We start from the raw sequence: 21,793 nt of genomic DNA on the forward strand, positions 1-21,793 counted from the left end.
TAGTGATTTTTTTAGTTGTGATTTCCTTAAAAGTAGCATATATTAATGCAGTATGAAGAAGAATGTTTTAATGTAGACATGCAAGCCTTGAAAGAAAATGTTGAAAATTAAGACTACATTTCCTGCAAATGGGTGCATTTCTACCCTATATTTTAACTTTAGATTTATTCTCATATCAAACTCTTTTGGCTGTCTTTTTGACACTTACATCCGGCGCCGCCCTCCACACCCTGGATTATAAATAATGTAAATAATTCAATGTGATTATCTTGTGTGATGACTGTATTATGATGATAGTATATATCTGATAGTATATATCTGTATCATGAATCAATTTAAGTGGACCCCGACTTAAACAAGTTGAAAAACTTATTGGGGTGTTACCATTTAGTGGTCAATTGTACGGAATCTGTACTTCACTGTGCAACCTACTAATAAAAGTCTCAATCAATCAAAACACATAGAATCATCATACTGCTGTGATTATATGCATCAAGTGTTCATTCAAGGCTAAGGCAAAATATCGAGATATTCAAAATATCGCAATATTAAAAAAAGGCCATATCGCCCAGCCCTAGTTCAATGATGCCATTTCTGTTTGTCATGTATAATTTTGTCTATTTTGTGTTTATCCTTGAATAAACAGGTCAGTTTCTTGTTACCAACCATTGTGTATTATTCAAACTCACCTAATTCAGCTGGCTAGTTGTTATCAAGAGTACTAAAACCCTTTTCAACATGATGCTGACAACTAAGTAGGCTAAATAACTTTAAACTTTAATACATGCTCGGATAGGCCAGTATCGGTCAGTATCGGTAACGGTCAGTATCGGTATCGGCTCGGAAGTGCAAAAACAATATCGGTATCGGATCGGAAGTGCAAAAACCTGGATCGGGACATCCCTAATCTCAGCTACAATCGGGCGGAAGGCGGGGTACACCCTGGACAAATCAATCTAACAGTAATTGTGAATTTATTTAATTAAAGTTAAAGTTAAAGTACCAATGATTGTCACACACACACTAGGTGTGGCGAAATTATTCTCTGCATTTGACCCATCACCCTTGATCACCCCCTGGGAGGTGAGGGGAGCAGTGAGCAGCAGCGATGCCCGCGCCCGGAAATCATTTTTGTTGATTTAACCCCCAATTCCAATCATTGATGCTGAGTGCCAAGCAGGGAGGTAATGGGTCCCATTTTTATAGTTTTTGGTATGACTCGGCCGGGGTTTGAACTCACAACCTATTGATCTCAGGCCGGAGACTCTAACCACTAGGCCACTGAGTAGGTTAAGAGAGGAGATTACATTATGTCAGTTGTCATATGCTCAATTAAATACAAACCCCGTTTCCATATGAGTTGGGAAATTGTGTTAGATATAAATATAAACGGAATACAATGATTTGCAAATCATTTCCAACCCATATTCAGTTGAATATGCAACAAAGACAACATATTTAATGTTCAAACTGATAAACATTTTTTTGTTGTTGCAAATAATCATTAACTTTAGAATTTGATGCCAGCAACACGGGACAAAGAAGTTGGGAAAGGTGGCAATAAATACTGATAAGGTTGAGGAATGCTCATCAAACACTTATTTGGAACATCCCACAGGTGTGCAGGCTAATTGGGAACAGGTGGGTGCCATGATTGGGTATAAAAACAGCTTCCCAAAAAAATGCTCAGTCTTGTCCACAACTGCGTGAGCAAATAGTCAAACAGTTTAAGAAGAACGTTTCTCAAAGTGCAATTGCAAGAAATGTAGGGATTTCAACATCTACGGTCCATAATATCATCAAAAGGTTCCGAGAATCTGGAGAAATCACTCCACGTAAGCGCCATGGCCGGAAACCAACATTGAATGACCGTGACCTTCGATCTCTCAGACGGCACTGTATCAAAAACCGACATCAATTTATCAACAACACCCAGAAACGCCGCCGGCTTCTCTGGGCCCGAGATCCTCTAAGATGGACTCATGCAAAGTGGAAAAGTGTTCTGTGGTCTGACGAGTCCACATTTCAAATTGTTTTTGGAAATATTCGACATCGTGTCATCCGGACTAAAGGGGAAGCGAACCATCCAGACTGTTATCGACGCAAAGTTGAAAAGCCAGCATCTGTGATGGAATGGGGGTGTATTAGTGCCCAAGACATGGGTAACTTACACATCTGTGAAGGCACCATTAATGCTGAAAGGTACATACAGGTTTTAGAACAATATATGTCTTTTTCATGGGCGCCCCTGCTTATTTCAGCAAGACAATGCCAAGCCACATTCAGCACGTGTTACAACAGCGTGGCTTTGTAAAAAAAAGAGTGCGGGTACTTTTCTGGCCCGCCTGCAGTCCAGACCTGTCTCCCATCGAAAATGTGTGGCGCATTATGAAGCGTAAAATACGACAGCGGAGACCCCCGGACTGTTGAACGACTGAAGCTCTACATAAAACAAGAATGGGAAAGAATTCCACTTTCAAAGCTTCAACAATTAGTTTCCTCAGTTCCCAATCGTTTATTGAGTGTTGTTAAAAGAAAAGGTGATGTAACACATTGGTGAACATGCCCTTTCCCAACTACTTTGGCACGTGTTGCAGCCATGAAATTCTAAGTTAATTATTATTTGCAAAAAAAATAAATAAAGTTTATGAGTCTGAACATCAAATATGTTGTCTTTGTAGTGCATTCAATTGAATATGGGTTGACAAGGATTTGAAAATCATTGTATTCCGTTTATATTTACATCTAACACAATTTCCCAACTCATATGGAAACGGGGTTTGTAAAAGTGTTGTTTTTTTATTTTTTTTATCATGGATTTGAACATAGCCAACATTAAAGCTCACAAGGTTCTGACATTTCAGATATGTACCGTATTTTGCGGACTATAAGGCGGACTTAAAATCCTTTCATTTTCTCAAAACTTTGCGCCTTATAACCCGCTGCGCCTAATATAAGGCATGATTCTGGTTGTGCTTAACAATTCAATCCAACCCACTTTATTTTTAAACGACAAAAATGTTTCCAAGGTGCTGCACAACAATATTGAAAATAATATTCAAATATTATCCTTAGCTCCACCAATGACTGAATAAAATGTTTTAAAAAATAGATGTAAAATCAATATAAAAACAATATAAAAATAAATATGATTAAAAACTATTTTAAAGGGTAAAACCAATTAAAACAATAAATAGAAAAACACAGAGGACCACACAACTTGCGTAGTGTTAAAAGCCAGAGAATAAAAGTGGCTCTTAAGACGAGACTTAAAACACTCCACTGTGGGAGCAGTTCGAACATGGAGGGGCAGCGTACCGACCTCGAAGCTATTTTATTTGGTACATGGTATAAAACCTACTCGGTGGCCTAGTGGTCAGAGATCGGTAGGTTGTGAGTTCAAACCCCGGCCGAGTCATACCAAAGACTATAAAAATGTGACCCGTTACCTCCCTGCTTGGCACTCAGCATCAAAGGTTAGAATTGGGGGTTAAATCACCAACAATGATTCTCGGGCACAGCCACCGCTGCTGCTCACTGCTCCCCTCACCTCCCAGGGGGTGATCAAGGGTGATGCAGAGAATAATTTCGCCACACCTAGTGTGTGTGTGACAATCATTGGTACTTTAATGATATGAGTGACCAGTAGATGGCAGTCACACATAAGAGATACACTAGTAAACAACACTAACACTTTGTTCCATTGAGAATATAGAGCATAAAAATCCGTCAGAATGTTTTACTATGACTTCGGTAAACTATGAAGCCGCACCACTCGATGGATTGTCGGCGCATTAAACATACGAGTATTATCATGGTGCGTGTATAAGGACCTATTAGCAGACATTATCTGGCGTTTTGTTCCGCAATATTATGAAAAACCAACTTTTCTTACTTTCTGGTACCTGCTGATCTGTATTTGGGATCTGCATAAGTACTGAAAATGTGCACGCGTCCGCCATTGTAGTCCCCGTAGTTCTTCTTTGTCTCTACCTTCTTGTTATGGGACATTCATCCTCCCCTGTTGCCATTTCTAATATAAAGTAGTGTAAAGTTCTTACTTATATCTGTCAGTAGACTAGCTATCAAAGCGCTAAAACTGTACTGAGTTTACCTTATTCGGACGGTTTCCGGCGTTGATGTTGCACTAGTGAGAACTAGTACCATTGGCGTTGTTAGGCCTATTTTAGGGGGGCTCAAGCCGCCCTAAAATATTCTTAAGCCCCCCTAAATAATTTGGTGTTATATTTATTTATTTTTTAATTTTTATTTTTTTTTTACAAATACATGCCGACATATTATAAAGTAGCCCAAATATGAGTTTAAATAATCATATAACCTGTCATTATTCACTCAGTTTCCTCACTTCATAGCGTAAGGTAGAGAGCCCCTTTAGTGTGTCGGTATCCAATCCATTCCACTTGTTCATATAGAAAATGCCCGCATCACTCAAACTCCAGTCCGCATTTTCTCTGCGACCTTGCTTGCGGTCCTTGGACTTGTTCATATAAAAAATGCCCACATCATTCGTAGAATCTATATCAAGTAATATACATAAAATAATGAAAAAAACCCCATCATTAAATATATTTGTTTTAATTGTATTGTTACATTAATAGCTGGTGTATTATAGCTTGTTATTTCATAGGATTTTCAGAGGGAGGAAAAACCAAGACATTTAATATAAAATGTAAAATTAATAAATACATAAAAAGAAAAAGAAACAAATGGTTAAAGCCATCATCCCGGGGAGCATTTCATTTTGTCCCGTGCATTTAAAAAAAAAATTAATAATAACAATGAATAATTTCTAAGTCTTTGTTAGCCGTTTGTGAAGTTTTGTGCTCGTGCGCTACGTTCGCTCGCATCCTGTGCATCTCCTGGGGGCTAAGCCCCCCCTGTCTTTAAAAGTTAGTGACGCCCCTGACTAGTACTATGGAATGCCTTCCCAGTAACAGTTAGAGATGCTACCTCAGTCAAAGCATTTAAGTCCCATCTTAAAACTCATTTGTCACCCACATCTGCGGTCCTCTCCAAGGTTTCTCATAGTCATTCACATTGACGTCCCACTGGGTTGTGAGTTTTTCCTTGCCCTTATGTGGGCTCAGAACCAAGGATGTGGTTGTGGCTTGTGCAGCCCTTTGAGACACTTGTGATTTTGGGCTATATAAATAAACATTGATTGATTGATTGAGAATTAATCAAGCATCAATGTAGTCATTTTGATTGATTGTTCTGAACCCCTGTTTTAATGCCATTTAGAGTAACGCTGCTCGGAGAAGTTGTGCTAAAGTAGAGGTCGAGATGGACGGTCCACATTTCCTACCTAAAGAGGAAGAAAGTAAGATTAAATACTTGTTATATTAAAAATATTTATGGTGATGTTATTTCATATTTTACAGAATTTGATTAGTTGTTTTTTAATTTATTCTTATTTTAACTAAGCACGGCTCACTATTGCAGTTTGACTTATATTTATGCTTTACGTATGTTATGCACGGTGATTACCAAAGTCCAAACCAGGGGCGTCACTAGCTTTTAAGGACAGGGGGGGGGCTTAGCCCCCAGGAGATGCACAGGGTGCGAGCGAACGTAGCGCACGAGCACAAAACTTCACAAACGGCTAACAAAGACTTAGAAATGATTCATTGTTATTATTATTATTTAAAAAAAATGCACAGGATGAAATTAAATGCTCCCCGGGACGATGGCTTTTAACCATTTTTTTTCTTTTTCTTTTTATGTATTTATTAATTTTACATTTTATATTAAATGTCTTGGTTTTTCCTCCCTCTGAAAATCCTATGAAATGTTTAACAAGCCATCCTATAATAATACAACAGCTATTAATGTAACAACACAATAAAACAAATATATTTAATTATGTTTTTTTTCATTATTTTAACAATAGGCTAATGTATATTACTTTATATAGATTCTACAAGAAACACAAAACTTAAAAACTAAATTATTTACACTTGCAGACACAAGGTTTCGTGCAGCTTCACTCATTGTAAAGGAAGATAATGTGCTTCGTACACCTGCAGGACCGCAAGCAAGGTCGCAGAGAAAATGCGGACTGGAATTTGAGTGATGTGGGCATTTTCTATATGAACAAGTGGAATGGATTGGATACCGACGCACTAAAGGGGCTCTCTACCTTACGCTATGAAGTGAGGGAAAACTGAGTGAATAATAACAGGTTATATGATTTATTTAAACTCCTATTCAGGCCGCTTTATAATGAATATGTCGGCATGTATTTGTAAAAAAAAAAAAAAATATATACTGTATATAACACCAAATTATTTAGGGGGGCTTAAGAATATTTTAGGGGGGCTTGAGCCCCCCTAAAATAGGCCTAACAACGCCAATGGTCCAAACCAAAACCAAACTGCTTCTTTCGACAGCAAATCCTTTGATTTGGAATCAACAGTGCCCCTGTTGGTTGCAGAGAAGCAGTTGCACTCCATTGTGCTCCAGTTGCCACGGTGTAATTAATCAACAGTTGTTCAATTCCCCAGCGCAGGCATCATGTTGGACTTCTTTAGACAGCAAATTGCTGGGGACAGACTAAACAGCAGCCGTGTAGTGCACACCGTTTTCACTAAATAGCAGCCAAGGCAGGATTAATCAACAATCAGTTAATTGGTATTGAATGGTTTATTGATTTATGCCCTTGCCAAGCAAGGATTCAAAGTAACTAAACATCCTGTAGCTCATGTCTTACGGTCTTTCTTTAGACACCAATATAGTGTTGTCCCGACACTTACTTACAAAATTATTTCGATACTTTTCGGTACTTTTCTAAATAAAGGGGACCACAAAAAAATGCATTTTTGGCTTTATTTGAATCTTATGGTACATTAAACATATGTTTTTTACTGCAAGTTTGTCCTTAAATAAAATAGTGAACATACACGCTTGTCTTTTATTAGTAAGTAAGCAAACAAAGGCTCCTAATTTAGTCTGCTAACATATGCAGTAACATATTGTGTAATTTTTCATTCTATTATTTTGTCAGAATTATTAAGGACAAGTGGTAGCAAATTAATTATTAATCCACTTGTTCATTTACTGTTAATATCTGCTTACTTTCTCTCTTAACATGTTCTATCTACACTTCTGTTAAAATGTAATAATCACTAATTCTCCTGTTGTTTGATACTTTACATTAGTTTTGGATGATACCACAAATTTGGTTATCAAGCCAAGTAGCCTTACCCAAGTCGTTACAGGATCATACATTGGTCATATTCAAAGTCCTCATGTGTCCATGGACATATTTCCTGAGTTTATAAACATAATATAAATTAAAGCTGCAAGCAGCGATGGACGGGACCGACTTTGACGGCACATAAAATCCAAACCGGAGCAGTAATTAAAACTCTTTGGTCAACTTTTAATCAGAAGGGTTCAATCTCTCTCCTGTGCTAGTTTGAAGCCGACACGACAAACGCGCTCAGAGGAGATAATGTTTGAAAAAAGGTGACCGATTTTTACAAAACTTTTGTTTTGAAGGGGGAATTGCCAACTTCCTGTTGATTTTTGCTGAAGGATGTCAGTGTATGAAATCTAGGTCTAAGTCAGACCTATATAGAGGTTTTTGTTTCATGTCTCTACAACATTCCTACTGGAAGTTACAAGCAGTTTTGTCTGAGTTTTTTTCCGAGGAGCAGTTGTGTCTGTGTTTTCTTCCTAGGGGGCGCTAGAGCGCAATTTTGAGTTTTGGGGTTGGGTTTTTTTTTATTAGATCGCAATTTTTGCCAGTCCTGATGTGTGTGTCCAGTTTGGTGAGTTTTGAAGCATAGTAAGGGGGTCAAATTACAGCTCAAAGAGGCAAAAGTAACTGCTTTTACAAAACTTTTGTTTTGAAGGGGGAATTGCCAACTTCCTGTAGATTTTTGCTGAAAGATGTTAGTGTATGAAATCTAGGTCTAAGTCAGACCTACATAGAGGTTTTTGTTTCATGTCTCCAGGACATTCCTAACGGAAGTTACAAGCAGTTTTGTTTGTTTTGTCCTAGGGGGTGCTAGAGCGCAATTTTGAGTTTTGGGGTTTATTTTTTTTTATTAGATGGCAATTTTTGCCAGTCCTGATGTGTGTGTCAAATATGGTGAGTTTTGAAGCATGTTAAGGGGTCTAATTACAGCTCAAAGAGGTGGCGGAATAATAATACTAAAACCTTACAATTACAATAAGGTCCTCTGTCCCAAAGGGACATTGCGGTTCCTAAAAAGCTGCAAGCAGCGATGGACGGGACTGACTTTGACGGCACATAAAATCCAAATCGGAGCAGTAATTAAAACTCTTTGGTCAACTTTTAATCAGAAGGGTTCAATCTCTCTCCTGTGCTAGTTTGAAGCCGACACGACAAACGCGCTCAGAGGAGATAATGTTTGAAAAAAGGTGACCGATTTTTACAAAACTTTTGTTTTGAAGGGGGAATTGCCAACTTCCTGTTGATTTTTGCTGAAGGATGTCAGTGTATGAAATCTAGGTCTAAGTCAGACCTATATAGAGGTTTTTGTTTCATGTCTCTACGACATTCCTACTGGAAGTTACAAGCAGTTTTGTCTGAGTTTTCTTCCGAGGAGCAGGTGTGCCTGTGTTTTCTTCCTAGGGGGCGTTAGAGCACAATTTTGAGTTTTGGGGTTGGGTTTTTTATTAGATCGCAACTTTTGCCAGTCCTGATGTGTGTGTCCAGTTTGGTGAGTTTTGAATCATGTTAAGGGGGTCAAATTACAGCTGAAAGAGGCAAAAGTGACTGTTTTTACAAAACTTTTGTTTTGAAGGGGGAATTGCCAACTTCCTGTTGATTTTTGCTGAAAGATGTCAGTGTATGAAATCTAGGTCTAAGTCAGACCTCCTACATAGAGGTTTTTGTTTCCTGTCTCTACGACATTCCTAGCGGAAGTTACAAGCAGTTTTGTCTGTTTTTTCCTAGGGGGCGCTAGAGCGCAATTTTGAGTTTTGGGTTGTTTTTTTTTTTATTACATGGCAATTTTTGCCAGTCCTGATGTGTGTGTCAAATATGGTGAGTTTTGAAGCATGTTAAGAGGGTCAGATTACAGCTCAAAGAGGCGGCGGAATAATAATAATAATAAAACCTTACAATTACAATAGGGTCCTCTGTCCCAAAGGGACATTGCGGTCCCTAATAAATAAAAAAAAAAACGAAAGAAGATGTTGTGATGCCAAAAAATATCGACATAATCATAGTAGTATCGACTAGATACGCTACTGTACTTGGTATCATTATTGTGGATGTTAGGTGTAGATCCGCCAATGGCGTTTCTTTACATTTTGACGCCGGTGTGTAGTGAAGCTACTTTTCAGAGGCGGTATAGTACCGAAAATGATTCATTAGTATCGCGGTACTATACTAATTCCACCAACCACCCTGTTTTTGTTTTGTTTTTTCATGTATATATTCATTTCACACCATATTCATTGCACTTCTACATTTTTTAAAAATTTTATATATTTGCACATTGTTTTTCTAGCATGCACACATCGCACTGTATGGAATGGCCTCAATCTCGTTACCTTGCGTAATGACAATAAAGCTGATTCTGATTCTGATTCTGATACCGTACAACCCTACACCAAATTAATTGAAAGTGAATTAATATCACTGTGGAGGGGGGCGTGGCCTGCGAGCCTGCAGCGAAGCGGGGTGTGCCAGAACCGGCCTCTTCCGCCTAAGGTGGTCCGGCCATGTTGGGCGCCAAATTGTGGAAGCTGACTCCCAGTGGGTCCTCCTGACCACCAAGCATTTCATTGTTTACAATACAGCTTTATTTTGCAGATCAAGTCTCTGGGTTGTCTTTTCCCGCTCTCGCTCTGGCTCGTGCTCTCCCTCCAGCTCCAGCCACGTCTCTCCTCCCAGTTGCTGCTTATACACATACTTGCCAACCCTCCCGGATTTTCCGGGAGACTCCCGAAATTCAGCGCCTCTCCTGAAAACCTCCCGGGACAAATTTTCTCCCGAAAATCTCCTGAAATTCAGGCGAACTCAGGTCCTCCACAATATAAAAAAGCGTACCTGCCCAATCACGTTATAACTATAGAATGATGGAGGGCGAGTTCTTGGTTTCTTATGTGGGTTTATTGTTAGGCAGTTTCATTAACGTCCTCCCAGCGTGGCAACAACACACAACAACAGCAGTCACTTTTTTGTATACGTAAAGCAGTTCGTCTGCCGTAAACAGCAATGTTGTGACACTCTTAAACAGGACAATACTGCCATCTAGTGCATTTGATGAAAGCACTTTTTGCGTGCCACACAGCAATGCATCATCAGAGAGGGTGTTCAGCATGGTTCGAAAAATAGTGACAGAGAATAGAACAAGGATGGACAATTCAACCCTTAACTCAACAATGAGTAGATGAGTGTTATGTGTGTGTATATGTGTAAATAAATGAACACTGAAATTCAAGTATTTATTTTATATATATATATATATATATATATATATATATATATATATATATATATATATATATATATATATATATATATAATAAAATATATATATATAATAAAATAAATATATATATATATATATATATATATATATATACATATATATATATATATATATATATATATATAGCTAGAATTCACTGAACGTCAAGTATTTCTTATACATATATATATATATGAAATACTTGACTTGGTGAATTCTAGCTGTAAATATACTCCTCCCCTTTTAACCACGCCCCCAACCACGCCCCGCCCCCCCCACACCTCCCGAAATCAGAGGTCTCAAGGTTGGCAAGTATGCTTATACAGAGCGACAGGTGATTAAATAACAAGGCCCATGTGGGCCATCTACGCACCTATCGCTGACTTCGAGGCCGGTCCTGACACACCCCGCTTCGCTGCAGGCCCGCAGGCCACGCCCCCCTCCACAATCACTGATTAATCAAGACTCAATTTCATGCAATTAATTGTCGATTAATCAATTATGATGCCGGTTTTCCGTGCTGACGTAGCTTAAACTCAGCATAGATAAAGTCATGTTGTTTTGACCAAACTAGTTGGGGGAGAGCCAAGAATCAATAGCGCCTCTGCTGGTTGCAGCCATGTAGTGCACACCATTTTCACTATGTAAAGCGCTTTGAGTCACTTGAGAAAAAGCGCTATATAAATGTAATTCACTTCACTTCACTTCACTTCACTTCTATAGCGTCATGACACAATTAATTATCAATCAAAATGGGCCGCTTTGCAGATCAAGTGCTTTATTGACAAGTAAATGTGTGAATAGTCATAATACCCAATTTCAGGGGAGAAAAATGTTACAATGCGATGGCTTGGAGCTGTCATCATTTAACAATTTGTCACACAGTCTTTTTTTTGGCTGGAATATAACCTTCATGTGCTATCTCAAATTGATTCTTTTACAATGTCGTCCGCCTCATCTTTCCTATTTAGCGGAGTAAAGCGGCGCCGTCTTCATGAAAAGCTGCATTATACTCCTCCATTGACACGTCCATAGCGGGCGCCATGATACGGCATTAAACGGGAAAAATGGTATTGTGACAACCGTGATCTAGCTTTGATTCCTGTAACCGCTCTCTCTCAGCGGGATACAATTGAGGCCTGGCCGAGGGCTTTTTTTTTTTTTTTTTTTTTTTCCAAACAACAGAAAGCACTTAGCAGGAATGCTTTTGAATAAAAAATCCTCAAGGCAAAAAAAAACAAAAAAAAAATGGTAGGCCGGGCCAAGCTGAGTGTTTGACGACGAGTTGGCAGTTTGCCATTTTGATTATCTAAATTCACCCCTAAAGAGCTACCAAACAGGAGGAAAACTCTCAAGAAACATCCGTTTGGCTGCCACAGCGGGTGTAACTGCCATGTTTTTGACTGCTAATGACTCCCCTTGCTCGCACCGCCCCTTCTTATTCCAATATAGCCTTACCCAAACCTTAGGCCCTGTCTACACTAAGCCGGATAACCCCATCCATCTATCCATCCATCTTCTTCCGCTTATCCGAGGTCGGGTCGCGGGGGCAGCAGCCTAAGCAGGGAAGCCCAGACTTCCCTCTCCCCAGCCACTTCGTCCAGCTCTTCCCGTGCGACCCCGAGGCGTTCCCAGGCCAGCCGGGAGACATAGTCTTCCCAACGTGTCCTGGGTCTTCCCCGCGGCCTCCTACCGGTCGGACGTGCCCTAAACACCTAGGGAGGCGTTTGGGTGGCATCCTGACCAGATGCCCAAACCACCTCATCTGGCTCCTCTCGATGTGGAGGAGCAGCGGCTTTACTTTGAGCTCCTCCCGGATGGCAGAGCTTCTCACCCTATCTCTAAGGGAGAGCCCCGCCACCTGGCGGAGGAAACTCATTTCGGCCGCTTGTACCCGTGATCTTGTCCTTTCGGTCATAACCCAAAGCTCATGACCATAGGTGAGGATGGGAACGTAGATCGACCGGTAAATTGAGAGCTTTGCCTTCCGGCTCAGCTCCTTCTTCACCACAACGGATCGATACAGCGTCCGCATTACTGAAGACGCCGCACCGATCCGCCTGTCGATCTCACGATCCACTCTTCCCTCACTCGTGAACAAGACTCCGAGGTACTTGAACTCCTCCACTTGGGGCAAGATCTCCTCCCCAACCCGGAGATGGCACTCCACCCTTTTCCGGATAACCCCTTAAACGAATAATTATTTAGCCTAAGCCCCGTGTCAGCCACACTAAATGATCGTTTAAGGTTCCCTCCATCCATCCATCCATCCATCCATCCATCCATCCATCTTCTTCCGCTTATCCGAGGTCGGGTCGCGGGGGCAGCAGCCTAAGCAGGGAAGCCCAGACTTCTCTCTCCCCAGCCACTTCGTCCAGCTCTTCCCGGGGGATCCCAAGGCGTTCCCAGGCCAGCCGGGAGACACAGTCTTCCCAACGTGTCCCGGGTCTTCCCCGTGGCCTCCTACCGGTGGGACGTGCCCTAAACAACTCAAGACATGTATAACTATTAGCCACAAGACGATCAGGCTTATATTTAATATGCCACAAATTAATCCCGCATAACAAACACCTCCCCCCTCCCGTCCATATAACCCGCCAAACAAATCAAACACCCGCACAACACACTCAGAACCACAGCCCAAAGTACCGTTCACCTCCCCAAAGTTCATATAACACATATATTTCCCCAAAGTTACGTACGTGACATGCACATAGCGGCACGCACGTACGGGCAAGCGATTAAATGTTTGGAAGCCGCAGCTGCATGCGTACTCACGGTACCTCGTCTGCGCATCAAACTCAAAGTCCTCCTGGAAAAAGTCTCTGTTGTCCCGGTTCTCCACAGGCCAATGGGAATTCCACAAAAAAGGGCAAAAATTAGGATTCTTCCATGAAGTGGCTCCGTAGCAAAAACGCTGGGTCTGACAGGTGCTCCTAGGTCAGGGGTCGGCAACCTTTACCAGTCAAAGAGCCATTTTGACCAGTTTCACAAATTATAGAAAACAATGGGAGCCGCAAACATTTTTTGAAATTTTAAATGAAATAACACTGCATACGAAGTTGTTTTTTTTTGCTTTGTGCTATGTATAACCAGGGGTCTCAGACACGCTGCCCACACCTTTATGTGGAATTTGAATGCTGGTGCGGCACGCAAGTTTTAATTGAATGGCGCTTGTCAGCGTCATGCGTGCCGTGATAGTACAGCATATAGCACCCACTACAGTCAGCGTGCCTGATCAGCCACACGTTGTATGGGGCTTTCGCTTTACTCACGTAGGCAACAGCAAGGCATACTTGGTCAACAACCACACAGCTCACACTGACAGTGGCGGTATAAAAAACAACAACTTTAACACTCTTACTAATAATGCGCCACACTGTGAACCCACACCAAACAAGAATGACAAACAAATTTCGGGAGAACATCTGCACCGTAACACAACAAAAACACAACAGGACAAATACCCAGAATCCCATGCAGCTCTAACTCTTCCGGGTTGATGTGTGAGGGAGCAGGGTTGGGGTGGGGGCGGGGTTTGGTGGTAGCAGGAGTGTATAATGTAGCCCGGAAGAGTCAGGGCTGCATGGGATTCTGGGTGTTTGTTCTGTTGTGTTTATGTTGTGTTAAGGTGCAGATGTTCTCCCGAAATGTGTTTGTCATTCTTGTTTGGTTTTGGTTCAAAGTGTGGCGCATTATTAGTAAGAGTGTTAAAGTTGTTTTATATGACCACCGTCAGTGTAACCTGTGTGGCTGTTGACCAAGTATGCCTTGCTGTCACGTATGTCTGCAGGCAAAAGATGTGTATTGTACAACATGTGTTGGACTGGCACTCTATTAATACAGATTGTAGAGGGCGTCAAATGTTGTACCATTATGGCACACCCTTATTATAGCCGTAAGGGTGAAAATCGGTGAATATTAATCCCGGGAGCTTTCTGCGAGAGGCACTGAATTCCGGAAGTCTCACGGGAAAATTGGGGGGTTCAGCAAGTAAGCTGCTGAGCCGCATCAGAGTGATCAAAGAGCCGCATGCGGCTCCGGAGCCGCGGGTTGCCGACCCCTGTCCTAGGTGGTTTGTGACGTCAATTTCCGCTTCCGCCCGGATGCCTTTTATATCCCCACATATTATTAAGTTGCATTTTTAATATTAGCATGATTTATAGAATACGCCTGTAACAGTTCATCATAAGTCAAATGAATGACATAATAAGTATATATATATATATTTATTTTCCCAGCTGAGCACAAGTTAATTGTGACTGGCAATGTTTATTATATATATACGCCTCGAAGGACCCCTATGGCCATTACATTCTAACACAATTTCCCAACTCATATGGAAACGGGGATTGTACATCATATCAAAAGATGATTTTTAGTTTTTATTCTAATTAGGGTCCAATAAGCCCAAATAGCAAAGAAAAAGAAAAAAAGCGTGTAAACAAACAGCTTGGGCCTTAAAGGGGAACATTATCACAATTTCAGAAGGGTTAAAACCATTAAAAATCAGTTCCCAGTGGCTTATTTTATTTTTCGAAGTTTTTTTCAAAATTTTACCCATCACGCAATATCCCTCAAAAAAGCTTCAAAGTGCCTGATTTTAACCATCGTTATATACACCCGTCCATTTTCCTGTGACGTCACATAGTGATGCCAATACAAACAAACATGGCGCATAGAACAGCAAGCTATAGCGACATTAGCTCGGATTCAGACTCGGATTTCAGCGGCTTAAGCGATTCAACAGATTACGCATGTATTGAAACGGATGGTTGTAGTGTGGAGGCAGGTAGCGAAAACGAAATTGAAGAAGAAACTGAAGCTATTGAGCCATATCGGTTTGAACCGTATGCAAGCGAAGCCGACGAAAACGACACGACAGCCAGCGACACGGGAGAAAGCGAGGGCGAATTCGGCGATCGCCTTCTAACTGTCATGTCTGTGTGATCATGTTTTGTTTTAGTCATGTTCGGTTTTGTTTTTGGACTTTTTGTGCACTTTTGTTGTTTTGTCACCATAGCAACCATTAGTTTTCACCTGTCACGTCACGCACCTGTTTCACGTTTTGAGTCACGCACCTGTTTTCACTAATCATGTCTGTAGTATTTAAGTTCATTGTTTTCAGTTCGTCGTTCTGGCGACATCCCGCATTCATACCCCTTTTACACTCTGTCTACCTCTGCGCACTTCATGCCATGTCCAAGTAAGTTTTTTCTATTAATGCCACAGTTAGTGTTTTTTGTTTAATTGTTCACAGTTTTTTGCCCACGTGCAAGTCTTTTTGTTTCGTTAGTCAAGTTTGTACATTCGCCTTGAGCGCGCTTTTTGTTCCTTTGAGTGTTATAAATAAATATGTATTTACCTTCACGCCATGACCAGTCCAGCTTTACTTGCATCTCGGGAAAACAAACACACCATAGTCCACGTCTTGACACTAACCAACGATTGGTATGTGTTTGTTTGGCATTAGAGGAAACTAACAACTATGAACTAGGTTTACAGCATATGAAATACATTTGGCAACAACATGCACTTTGAGAGTGCAGACAGCCCAGTTTTCATCAATTAATATATTCTGTAGACATACCCTCATCCGCTCTCTTTTCCTGAAAGCTGATCTGTCCAGTTTTGGAGTTGATGTCAGCAGGCCAAGGAAGCTAGGGTCGATATTCTTCTCTTGATCATCTTCGGTGGCATAAGGGACGGTGTGAGCCAAGACATCCAGGGGGTTTAGCTCGCTCGTCTGCGGGAAGAAACTGCCGCCATTGCTTGCCGTGCTACCGAGGTCCTTTGTCCCTGAATTGCTCACACACTCCGGCAGATTCAATGGGGGTCTGGCGGCAGATTTCTTTGACTTTATCGTTGGAAATGCATCTGCTTTGAGTGTCGCAGGATATCCACACATTCTTGCCATCTCTGTCGTAGCATAGCTTTCGTCGGTAAAGTGTGCGGAACAAACGTCCAATTTCTTGCCACTTTGGCATCTTTGGGCCACTGGTGCAACTTGAATCCGTCCCTGTTCGTGTTGTTACACCCTCCGACAACACACCGACGAGGCATGATGTCTCCAAGGTACGGAAAACAGTCGAAAAAAACGGAAAATAACAGAGCTGATTTGACTCGGTGTTTGAGAAAATGGCGAATAATAGAAAGGTGTTTAATTCGCCAAAATTCACCCATTTAGAGTTCAGAAATCGGTTAAAAAAAAAAAGGTCTTTTTTCTGCAACATCAAGGTATATATTGACGCTTACATAGGTCTGATGATAATGTTCCCCTTTAATAATTTTGACAAAATAATAGAATGGAAAATGACACAATATGTTACTACGTACGTCAGCAGACTAAATTAGGAGCCTTTGTTTGCTTACTTACTACTAAAAGACAGGTTGTCTAGTATGTTCACTATTTTATTAAAGGACAAACCTGCAATAAGAAACATGGACCATAATGGAAACAAGCCTTTTGGCTTTTTGTGCCATCCATTCGCCTTTTTAAAGCATTACATGGATTCAAATTCTTTAAGATGCCAATAAACTTCTCAATCATTCAAAACATATGCTTAATGTACCCTAAGATTTGTTTGTTAAAATAAAGCCATTAATGCAATTTTTTGTGGTCCCCTTTATTTAGAAAAGTACCGAAAAGTACTGAAAAGTATCGAAATAATTTTGGTATCGGGACAACACTGCTCTTATGCATGGATATGCAGAGAATCATACTCATCCTAATTGTACAGTATACTGTCTCATACTGATTATTTCATAATTGAAATAGAGATGGCATGCTTACCTTATTTTACTATTTTGTTACACCTGTATGCACACTTGCCAACCTTGAGACCTCCGAATTCTGAGATTTTGGGAAGGGGGGTTGAGTATATTTATAGCTAGAATTCACTGAAACTCAAGTATTTATTATATATGTGTATATATATATATATATATATATATTAATAAAATAAATACTTGACTTTCAGTGAATTCTAGCTATATATATATATATATATATATATATATATATATATATATATATATATATGAGATGTCCGATAATGGCTTTTTTGCCGATATCCGATATTCCCATACTGTCCAACTCCTAATTACCGATAACCAGAGGTGTGGACTCGAGTCACATGACTTGGACTCGAGTCAGACTCGAGTCATGAATTTGATGACTTTAGACTCGACTTGACAAAATGTAAAAAGACTTGCAACTCGACTTAGACTTTAACATCAATGACTTGTGACTTCACTTGGACTTGAGCCTTTTGAATTGACATGACTTGACACGACTTGCTACTTTCCCCAAAACCCAAAGATGAAAAAGTTATTCGGGAGCGCTCCGTATTTTTCATTGTGTACTTGTCTATCAGCGTTGCGTGTGTCAGCTGGTGTGGTCTCAGTACAACAGCCAATCAAATTAGATCTACTTTGTTTTCATCACACAGCATTCATCCAATCAAATTGCAGGACAACCAACGAAGAAGACATGTCCAAACCACACGCCAGTGAACAAAAAATGATACCTAAAATAATTTTGTTTGGGTATAAAAATTACGAGGTGGTCAACACAAAACGGTTTGCAGTATGCAACACATGCGGTTCCAAAATTACTGATGGAGAGGCAACAACTTCCAACTTCGTCCGGCATTTGAAGTTGCACAAAGAACGGTACGTTTTGAATGTAAGATAACGTTTATTGGCTAAGTAACGTGACTTTTATTTGCTGTGTAGTTAAATCAGTGAGGCTGTAAACTCACTGCTAACGTTATAACGTTATTGCAAACACGGGAATCTGTTGCAGTTCACTACCTTATTCATACTTTTTGTTCAGTGATTTTTTTTAAGCAGGGTTACGTTAGTCAATATATCACACGTAACGTTAGACGGCGGTCAGCAGCACCGCGTATTTTAGCCACCTAAAAAAAGACAAAAATAGTAAAATAAAGGTCAGTTAAAATGTATACTATATTATGAATATGTGTACCGTTTTAGCTAGCTTTCTGACATACTGTTGGTTGTTTACCTCAGTGGTCCCCAACCACAGGGCCGCGGCCCGGTACTGGTCCGTGGATCGATTGGTATCGGGCCGCACAAGACAATTTTTTTTTTTTCTTTCTTTTTTTAATTAAATCAACATAAAAAACACAAGATACACTTACAAGTAGTGCACCAACCCAAAACAACTCTCTCCCCCCTTTTGTTCTGGGCATTGAACATGAAGACTCTTCCTTCACTGTTCCGAGTGGCCATGAGAGTCTTGGCAGTGCCTGCCTCCAGTGCTCCAGTGGAGCGAGTTTTCAGCCATGGTGGCATCATACTACGCCCCCATCGTGCACAAATGACTGACAGACTCTTGGCTAATTTGGTCTTTTGCAAATGCAATGCAGCATAGGGCCCTGACATATAAAAAGTACAACTTTTTTGTTATGTTCACGTATATGTCATGTTTTTTCAATGTTAACACTTTTGTACAAATAAGTACATTTGCACTTTATTTTTCAATGTGTTTGTTCTGTAAAGGAATGAGTTAATGTTTAAAATGACTGGTTAATAGTGCTATTATAAAGTGCAATGTCAGCACAATTTTCTTTCCTGCAATTTAAAATGCACTTGTTTTAATAAATAAATACAGCGTTTGAAAAGCATACACAATCTGTGTTAATATATTAGTCTGTGGTTAAAAGGACTTGAAAGGACTCGAAACTCAAAATGCAGGACTTAGGACTTGACTTGAGACTTTCCAGTCTTGACTTTGGACTTGACTCGGGGCTTGCCTGTCTTGACTCGGGACTTGACTCGGACTTGAGGGCAAAGACTTGAGACTTACTTGTGACTTGCAAAACAATGACTTGGTCCCACCTCTGCCGATAACGATATCAACCGATACCGATATATACAGTCGTGGAATTAACACATTATTATGCCTAATTTGGACAACCAGGTATGGTGAAGATAAGGTCCTTTTTAAAAAAATAAAATAAAATAAAATAAGATAAATAAATTAAAAACATTTCTTTAATAAAAAAGAAAGTAAAACAATATAAAAACAGTTACATAGAAACTAGTAGTTAATGAAAATGAGTAAAATTAACTGTTAAAGGTTAGTAATATTAGTGGACCAGCAGCACGCACAATCATGTGTGCTTACGGACTGTATCGCTGTGACGTCATCGCTCCGAGAGCGTATAATAGAGAGGCGTTTAATTCGCCAAAATTCACCCGAGTTCATAAATCGGTTAAAAAAAAATATGGTCTTTTTTCTGCAACATCAAGGTATATATTGACTGGTGTCTGGTGATCAGAGGTGGGTAGAGTAGCCAGAAATTGTACTCAAGTAAGAGTACTGTTACTTTAGAGATTTATTACTCAAGTAAAAGTAATGAGTAGTCACCCAAATATTTACTTGAGTAAAAGTAAAAAGTATGTTGTGAAAAAACTACTCAAGTACTGAGTAACTGATGAGTAACATACACACACATATCATATATATATATATATATATATATATATATATATATATATATATATATATATATATATATATATATATATATATATATACATATATACATATATACACATACATTGATATATACAGTATATCATTTATATTTATTTATTTTGCCGTTTTTGTTTACATGTTAAAGGTGTTTTAATGAATATACATGCATGTTTAACACATATAGATTCCTTTCTTTCATGTTGACAAGAATATAAGTTGGTGTATTACCTGATTCTGATGACTTGCATTGATTGTAATCAGACAGCAGTGCTTAACGTCCACGTTTTCAAATGCAGGAGAAAAAAAGTTCCTCCTTTCTGTCTAATACCACATGAAAGTGGTTGGTTTTTGGTATCTTATTTGTCCAGCTTCCATATTCGTTTTCACACACTTTACAAGAAATACATTGGCGGCAAATTCCGTAGCTTGCTAGCTTGTTTGCGCTGGCTTTCGGAGACTCTTATTTTGAAAGCGCAGGCGCGATGGAGCGGCACTTTTATTGTGAAGACAGGAACTGTGCAGTCAGTCTTTAGGCTTGTGACGGGATGTACGTTTGAAATAGAAAAGTGTCTTTTTTCCTTCACACTTTTGATTGATTGATTGAAACTTGTATTAGTAGATTGCACAGTACAGTACATATTCCGTACAATTGACCACTAAATGGTAACACCCCAATAAGTTTTTCAACTTGTTTAAGTCAGGTCATGTGACCGCCTGGCTCTGTTTGATTGGTCCAACGTCACCAGTGACTGCATCTGATTGGTGGAACGGAGTCAAACGTCACTAGTGACTGCATTTTATTGGTGGAACGGAGTGAAACGTCACCAGTAACGCAGGCACTTTGAAGGTCTGTCTGACAGACCAAAACAAACAAAGCGTGCATTAACAGATCGATAAAAATTAGTAGCGAGTAGCGAGCTGAATGTAGATAAAAGTAGCGGAGTAAAAGTAGTGTTTCTTCCCTATAAATATACTCAAGTAAAAGTAAAAGTAAGTTGCATTAAAACTACTCTTAGAAGTACAATGTATCCCAAAAGTTACTCAAGTAGATGTAAATGAGTAAATGTAGCGCGTTACTACCCACCTCTGCTGGTGATAATGTTCCCCTTTAAGAGGTTAAACCAAAAAAAAAAAAATCTGCTCCAGCCACCATACTTGGTATGCTTTGCACGTGTGTTTATTTGCCTTTTATTGAAGGCAACTTTTGGAAGAAAAAAAAAAAGTCATATGTGACGATCAATAAAGAGAGAGATTTGCAGCTCCAAGATGAGATTGTTTTAGGAGGCTATACGACCAGAAAGATCCATTTATTTGGATGTTATTTGATGTCCAATAAAAACAATAATCTTGTTTCTGGGTTGTGACATCCAGCGTACGTGAAGGACAAACTGCTCGGATGCTGGATGTCAAATCAGCGATTTCTTATTCTTCCATTTCATCTCCATTGTGTCCCACTTTGATGACTCCCACCCACCTTCCGTCTTCCTCCGTCTCTCTCCTCCGCCGCCGCCTCCTCCTCCTCCAGACATCAGTCATCGGCGGGCCGGTCAGGGCCGTGACTTTGTAGAGAGAAAAAGGGGAGGTAATTGAATTTCTCCCCCAGAGTGACGAGCGACCCCAGCAGACGCTTCCGACATAGCCAGGCGCGACGTAATAGAGCGGGAGGCCATCGCATCAGCTTAGAAGTGCAATTAAAGTACGGCGGACGAGTCGAATGCTTGAAGCTCGGGAGAAGAGAGGACATTTTTTCCACACCGCGTCCTCCACGTTATTAGAGACTCTCCTCCTCAGGTGAGGGGAAGAAGTCGATGTT

Source organism: Nerophis lumbriciformis, linkage group LG03, assembly GCF_033978685.3.
Source record: "Nerophis lumbriciformis linkage group LG03, RoL_Nlum_v2.1, whole genome shotgun sequence".
NCBI lineage: Eukaryota > Metazoa > Chordata > Actinopteri > Syngnathiformes > Syngnathidae > Nerophis > Nerophis lumbriciformis.